The sequence below is a fragment of the Dermacentor variabilis genome, chromosome 9, assembly GCF_050947875.1.
Source record: "Dermacentor variabilis isolate Ectoservices chromosome 9, ASM5094787v1, whole genome shotgun sequence".
NCBI lineage: Eukaryota > Metazoa > Arthropoda > Arachnida > Ixodida > Ixodidae > Dermacentor > Dermacentor variabilis.
The window spans coordinates 141,755,690-141,762,380 of NC_134576.1; positions in this window are offsets into that span (position 1 = coordinate 141,755,690).

Here is a 6,691-nt window from a genome sequence, read left to right on the forward strand (position 1 = left end):
TAGTTGCTCGCTATTGGTATAGACATTACATGACCTGCCCAGATTGCATCTTCTTAGTCTCAATTAGTGCATCCTCTTACTCAGTTTTCTCTCTATTCCATTCTGTCTCTCTTTTAAAGCACATTCGACTGGTACTTTCAGAGTGCTCTGGTAGTGCTACAAGGGTTGTGTAGGATAGTAACTGAGCTTTACTGTGATCATAAAAAGGCTCCAGTGACAACATTGAAACAATGTTACTGCTAGGCCCCTCTTGTTTTCATAATATTGCTTCGGGTATGTCTTGCATGACTTCCATAGCAAGCAACCAGTAAAGTGTGCTATAAATGTTAAACAGATTCATTTTTGTCCCCTTGCTCACTGCAAAGTTTGACATTCTTGTTAAATTAATACGGTAGTAATATATCGGTACTTTTCATGTCAAGTAAGCGTCCATACGTGATTCGAGCGCAATAGAAATGCTTTTGACTAGGGGTATAGTACGAATATTAAAAGGTTTCAGGTATCACTGAATATCATATTTGTAATACTGTATTCACATTCAATTCAAAAACTACATATGCGAAATTTTAGAATATTCAGTTGGATATGAATATTCAAAACAAATTGAATATATTGGTGACTGTGTAGAAGTAAACAAAGTCATTAGCATTTGTTTCTATTTAACTTAAGAATATGTGTCTAAATTTGTGCTGAATTTTGTGATTTGGTGCTGCTGGCAAAATTTTGCATGCATAGTGCACTCGGCCATAGTGAAAGCCAGCCTCCCTGCAGCAAGGGGCACGGGTTTACGGACAGTGCAGGTGCACTTAGAGGGGAATCAAAGGGGATGGAAGCAACTGTCCAAAATAATCCAACTGCAATAAGAATGCTCTTTCTGTGAGTATAGGTACAATGGGCCAATCCTCAGCAGTGGTGCCCATCCTTGCATCTTCACTGAAAATATGCCAGCTCCCTACTGCATGCCCACATCATGCCTCTATGTAGCATATTGCATGCCGGTTACAACAGGATAGAGCGACAACTCATCCACTGCTGAGTGAAACCCAAGGCTTGTACTACAGATCTCACAGGTGACGGGCGTTCTGCGATGGGCATCAACACCATGCCTGTGTGCATTGCAGTATGCTATGAGGCGCTATTCGAAATGAGTATGGATGCATTACACGTTTACTTGCAGTTATAACCAAACATTTCTTTTTAATGCAAACGAAGGTGCCCTAGCCCTTCTTTCTGTAGTGTGATGCAGTATAACTTCTATTATATTGGTGGTTGTGCCATATTCTTGCAAGTGCAGTGCCTCGACAACAGTGAGTCAGTCAGAGGTCTCGTAATTCAGGGAAACAACAGAAGGGGTTTGCTGCACAAGCTGTGCTGCAGAAGTCCTGCTTGTATGTTGCACAAAACATAGGAAAAAGAAAAGACAATGTTGCACTTCTTTTCTAAGCAATGATCATGGCAAACAGTACAGCACCACCTAAATTTTTAAATGCGGCTTTTGCCCTTCCCATTTCTTACTTCCGCAGCACCAACCCCACTCCTGAGCCTATTGCTTGACAGCAAAGGCAATGAGTGATGGCTGGCGCAGGGTCAAATGCCTCCGAGTTTACAGGCATTTGATTTGCATAACAAGGCCCAGGTTGGCGAGAACAGACATCTAGTGGGCATTACGCAATTTTCCAAATTAACCTGAGTCAATTGCACCATCTTTTAGTCTAGTTTTTTTACCACTGATAACGTGACTGCGATGTTCCGAGATGTTACAATAACTAAACTTGCGAATAAATGCATCTGCCTATCATTATTCAATATTCAAAGCTACGCATTTGTATGCGATTAGTATTAAAACATTTTTATATTTGCCCACCCCTACTTTTAACCTGTTGCCTTTCAATATAGCTTTAGTCAGCATCTGTCCCGCTTTATTGTGATTCTTCTCAACACACAAGATTTCATGAGACATCATTTGAATAAGAAAATTGGCAGACTGAGTTAATGGTCCCATATAAATACACACTCAAAATGAATATACCATGCTACACTTCCAGGTTGAAGCTTTGAAATGTGGAATGGGCCATTCTTAAAGGTGCCTTGAAACATTTTTCTACCTAACAGCAGTGGAACAGCTGCGCCAATTGTGCCTAATTGTGCCAAGAGCAGTCCTGTGCATCATCCTTCCCCAAAATGGCACTTTAGCAGGAAATTGTGCCGCACCAAAGAAGCATAAGACCAAAAGCTTTGTTTCCTTCATGCACCGTCATTAATAGAACTGAAACCATAACCTGAAGCGTGCCATCAACCCAAGCTTGGAGGCCAATTGAATGGTCGTCGCCATGAATATAACCAATGTCATCACGTCCTCCATTTGCTATTTTTGGTAGTTTGTGGCATTTCTCTCTGGCAGAGTTTCCAATATACTACTGCTGTCCAGTTTTGTTGTTCGTGCCATTTGTGCTGCAGTTCTATGTCCTTCGTTCTAGTGTGGCACAAAGCTCACTAAAGGGGGCTGTCAGATTAAAAAGAAGTCTCAGATAATCTCTTGTTGCACATTGTTTGGCATAGTTATTTGCAGTGCCGCTTCAGAAATACCTTGTAAACACGTAACCATCCACTGGCACACAAATTTGCTACTAGACAGGGCCTTCCTTACAAACCTGCACGGTCAAAAGAGCAGATCGCATGGTTGTAATTTAAGCAGTTTTCACATGGTCCAACACAAATTTATATGCGAGATATTGCATGCTAGAAGTAAGGAAGCCTCTGGACGTCTTCATGGTAACTTCGGTTTAGGCGTGCAAGACCTGTAGGGCATGGTCTTCTTTACATGCCCTTCTGTGATACTTTTTTCTTGCTCACTTGAAGTGCGGCGAACATGCAGATGGCTGTTGCAAGTCAAAATCATAGAAACTGATTTATGCAGCAATATGTGCAGATGTAAAGCCTAGTTTGGTAATTTTGTCCTGGATGCTGCATTAATAAACCGGCCCTGCTATATTTACTGACCATTTTAATTTAACATCGAGACCAAGCACTCTACTTTCGACGCTGCTCCAAATTAGCTTTTTGCCTGCACTGAAGTTTGCACCGTATGTTCAAATGGCTGTTCCACCACTGATCTAGTCATAGAATGACATCACTATTAAATTATGTTGTCTCAAGAATCTCTTGCCACAAAAATTTTTCGAATGCTTGAAGCACAAGTGAAGTTAGACGTAGTTTCTGACCGATAAGAAGCCTTCTCAACTTTCATTTCCCCTAGTGCGCCGGAAGCTACACAGGGGAGACGGCACGGTATGCAAGGGAGCAATGCACCGCTGGCCCTCTTCAGTGTTTGAATGCGAGATGGCTTGTAGTGGCACTCTGTGGCGCCCGCTGTATTTATGCTATGTTTGAAGTAGTAGCTTAGCGCAAATAAAACCACGGGAACAAGAAATACGGACAAGGACAAGTCATACTCACAACTGTTTAATGGAAGGAAGAATAGTACATATATATACCGTATTTACCCGCGTATAACCCGCACCCCTAACTTTGAACTCGGCGGAAAAAAAAAAAAAGAACTCGCGTATAACCCGCACGTTTACCTGAAAAAAAAAAAAATGAGCGCTAGAAAGATGCAACTCACACTCAGTGATCATTTCGTTTTCAGAACATTTATTCAAACGACCGCCACCACGTCACTGCTTATCCGATTCTTAATCGTCGCCGCTCTCACTACTGCCATCCGAGGCTTCATCGCCACTCTCAAAGACGTAGTCGTCCTCGGAACCATCCAGACTATTACTGATCGCACATTTTTTAAAGCTTTTGCGCACCAAATCGGCCGGTATCGCTTTCCACGCATCCACGATCCACTGGCACAGCAATGGAATATCAGGCCTTCGCACGCGTCCCGTCGGTGTGAGGGCGTACATGCCGTCGGCCATCCACTGGGCATACAGCCGCTTCACGTGTGCCTTGAACGGCTTGTTCAGGCACACGTCGAGTGGCTGTAGCATGGACGTCATGCCGCCAGGTATTATGACGAGGTCGGTGCTGGTCTCGGCAAGGCGAGCCTTCACCGCATCAGTGCAGTGGCCTCTGAAGGAATCTAGTACGAGCATCGACCGGCGTGCCAGCAAGGCACCTGGTCTTCGCTCCCAGATTACTCGAAGCCAGTCACCGACTAGGCCACTGTTCATCCACGAATTTTCTTCCGCACGCACAACGATTCCTGGGGGCAGTGGAATGCTAGGTAGCGTCTTGCGTTTGAAAATCACATACGGGCGCAGTTTCGTGCCGTCAGCCAAAGCGCATAGCATGACTGTGCAGCGCAGCTTGGCATTTCCGCCGGTCAGCACGCCGACTGATTTGGAGCCCTTTTTTTCCATGGTCGTGTCCATCGGCATCTCAAAGTACACAGGTGTTTGATCAGCATTTCCCACCTGAGACAGCAAATAGCTGTGCTCCTTCCGAAGTGCGATCACATATCGTTGAAAGTTCAACAACTTTTCCTCGTAGGCTTCAGGAAGCCGCTGGCACATGGTTGTTCGCCGCCGCATAGAAAATCCATGTCTTCGCATGAAGCGCTGAAGCCATCCACGGCTTGCACGAAACTCACGTGGAATGTTCAATTCCCGGGCCAACTTCAGGGCTTCCATTTGCGCCATCTCAGTCGAAACAGCGTGGCCACGACTTCTCTGCTCCTCAATGAACTTCGCAAGCTGCGTCTCGAGGTGGGGGTACGCGCCAGTCTTCGGACCCCGAAACGCTCGCCTGTTCCGGTTCGTTGCTTCGAGACTCTCTTTTTTTCTTCCTCCAGTCGCGAATGCACGACTCGTCGACGTCATGCTGTCTTGCAGCAGCTCTGTTGCCGATTTCTTCGGCAGCGGCTATAATCTTTAGCTTCTCTTTCGCTGTGAAACACTGCCGTCGAGTCGCACTCATGATGCCAAAACAAAGCAGGCAAACAGTGCAAACTGGGGTAAGTACACTAAACAGCGCCTAACGCGAGGCTCAACAATGCTGGCCTTTCGTTGGCCCTTCATCGGCTTGACAAGCGTCGATGACGATGGGGATGGCGGACTACACGGGGAGGCCGCCGCACATTGCGGTGAAGCTGACCCCCCCCCCCCTCCCAAGGAAAAAATTCGCAGATAACTTGCACCCCCACTTTTTAAACGCGTTTTTTCACATTTTGGTGCGGGTTATACGCGAATAAATACGGTATCCTCTTGTCACGCATGCGCCTACCAAGCAGAAGAGAAGCCGGTACCATGCACATCAAAGGCGGTTGCGCAAGAGGTTAAATTCTGCATCTAGTAATGTGATAGAAGGCTCACTCACACATCTATCTCTATTCTTCTTGATAAAGAAGGCTTCAAGAGCGAGCCTGGAAGAGGCGTTGCCGCTCCTGCCAAGAATAGTAGTCGCAGAAAATCGAGCATCGCAACCACACGCGCTAACATGAGCCACCAAATGTGCGCCCTTATCCTCTTTTTTTCTGTAGTTTTTGCGCATGTTCCCTTAAACGGTCATTCACACAACGCTCGGTTTGACCAATGTAGAGCTGCCCTGATTTGACCCTGAGCTGCCCTGACCTGCCCTTGCTATAATTTTGATCTCAGAGGCCACGCGCAGCAACGCGCAACTGTCATCGACAATGCAAAGATGAAATGGTGTCTGTTTTTTTGAGATTGCAGACACATATACAGTTGAAGCCGGATATATCGAGCACGAATGGTATTGCAAAGTAGTTCGATATATCAATAATTCGATATATAAAATAAAAAAATTTGATACAATATTCCTCAGGGGGATATTACAGCTGTTTGTTATACACAATAATTTGTTTTATCAGGGTTCGATATACCCGGGTTTGACTGTATTTCTCATTTATTTAACTCAAATGAGCAATAATTGTATTACTAAGAATGTTCTTGTGATCACAAAATCAGCCAATAGCAGTTATGGGTCCAGCAGCTTGCGATGACGCTGCATGATGACATTGCGAAAGCGGGAGCAAGTGGTCTTTAATTGCTTTTGACACAAGATTGTAAATTCCATCCTGCATGTGGTGCAATAATATTTGGCTCACATGTTCACAGAAGCCTTATTAACAGATTGGCAGCAGCATCTTGCTGTGTTCAAGAAGTGTTTCAGGGCCCCTTTAAGAATACTTAGGCGCAAAAGTTTAGTACAACTGGTAAAAATTGTGAAACAGAAAGACGTGCTACAACATTTTCAGGTACATAAAGCGATGAAATGTAAAGTGACAAAAGTGGTAGTGGCTGGCCAGGGCTAGTCAATTTGTTGATGGTAAAAAAATTGTCAAAAAAGGAATTGCATAACATGCTAGGAATGAATTTCAGCTTGGCCAATCTTGGCTTTTCTTGCCAAAACAAGACCAAGATTGTGAGATGAAATCTTGGACTTCATGCAATCTTGTCCTCACAGCCATCGTCACTCAAGCATGAAGATGGAAGCTTGAAAGTCTAAACTTTGATTGTCGGCCGCAATTGTGAAGATGTGAATTGGCTGTTCTTGCTGAAACAGGACCAGTACTGTTGAGAAGATTGCAAAATTTTGGTCTTCAATCACGTCATCACTTTCGTGGTTTTGGTGTGAGAGAAAATGAAACAAACGTTTGGCTTTCAGTGGAAGTTGTCTCTGGAAAAAAATGTAATCCCTTTCCTTAAATAAGCAGAGAGTATTC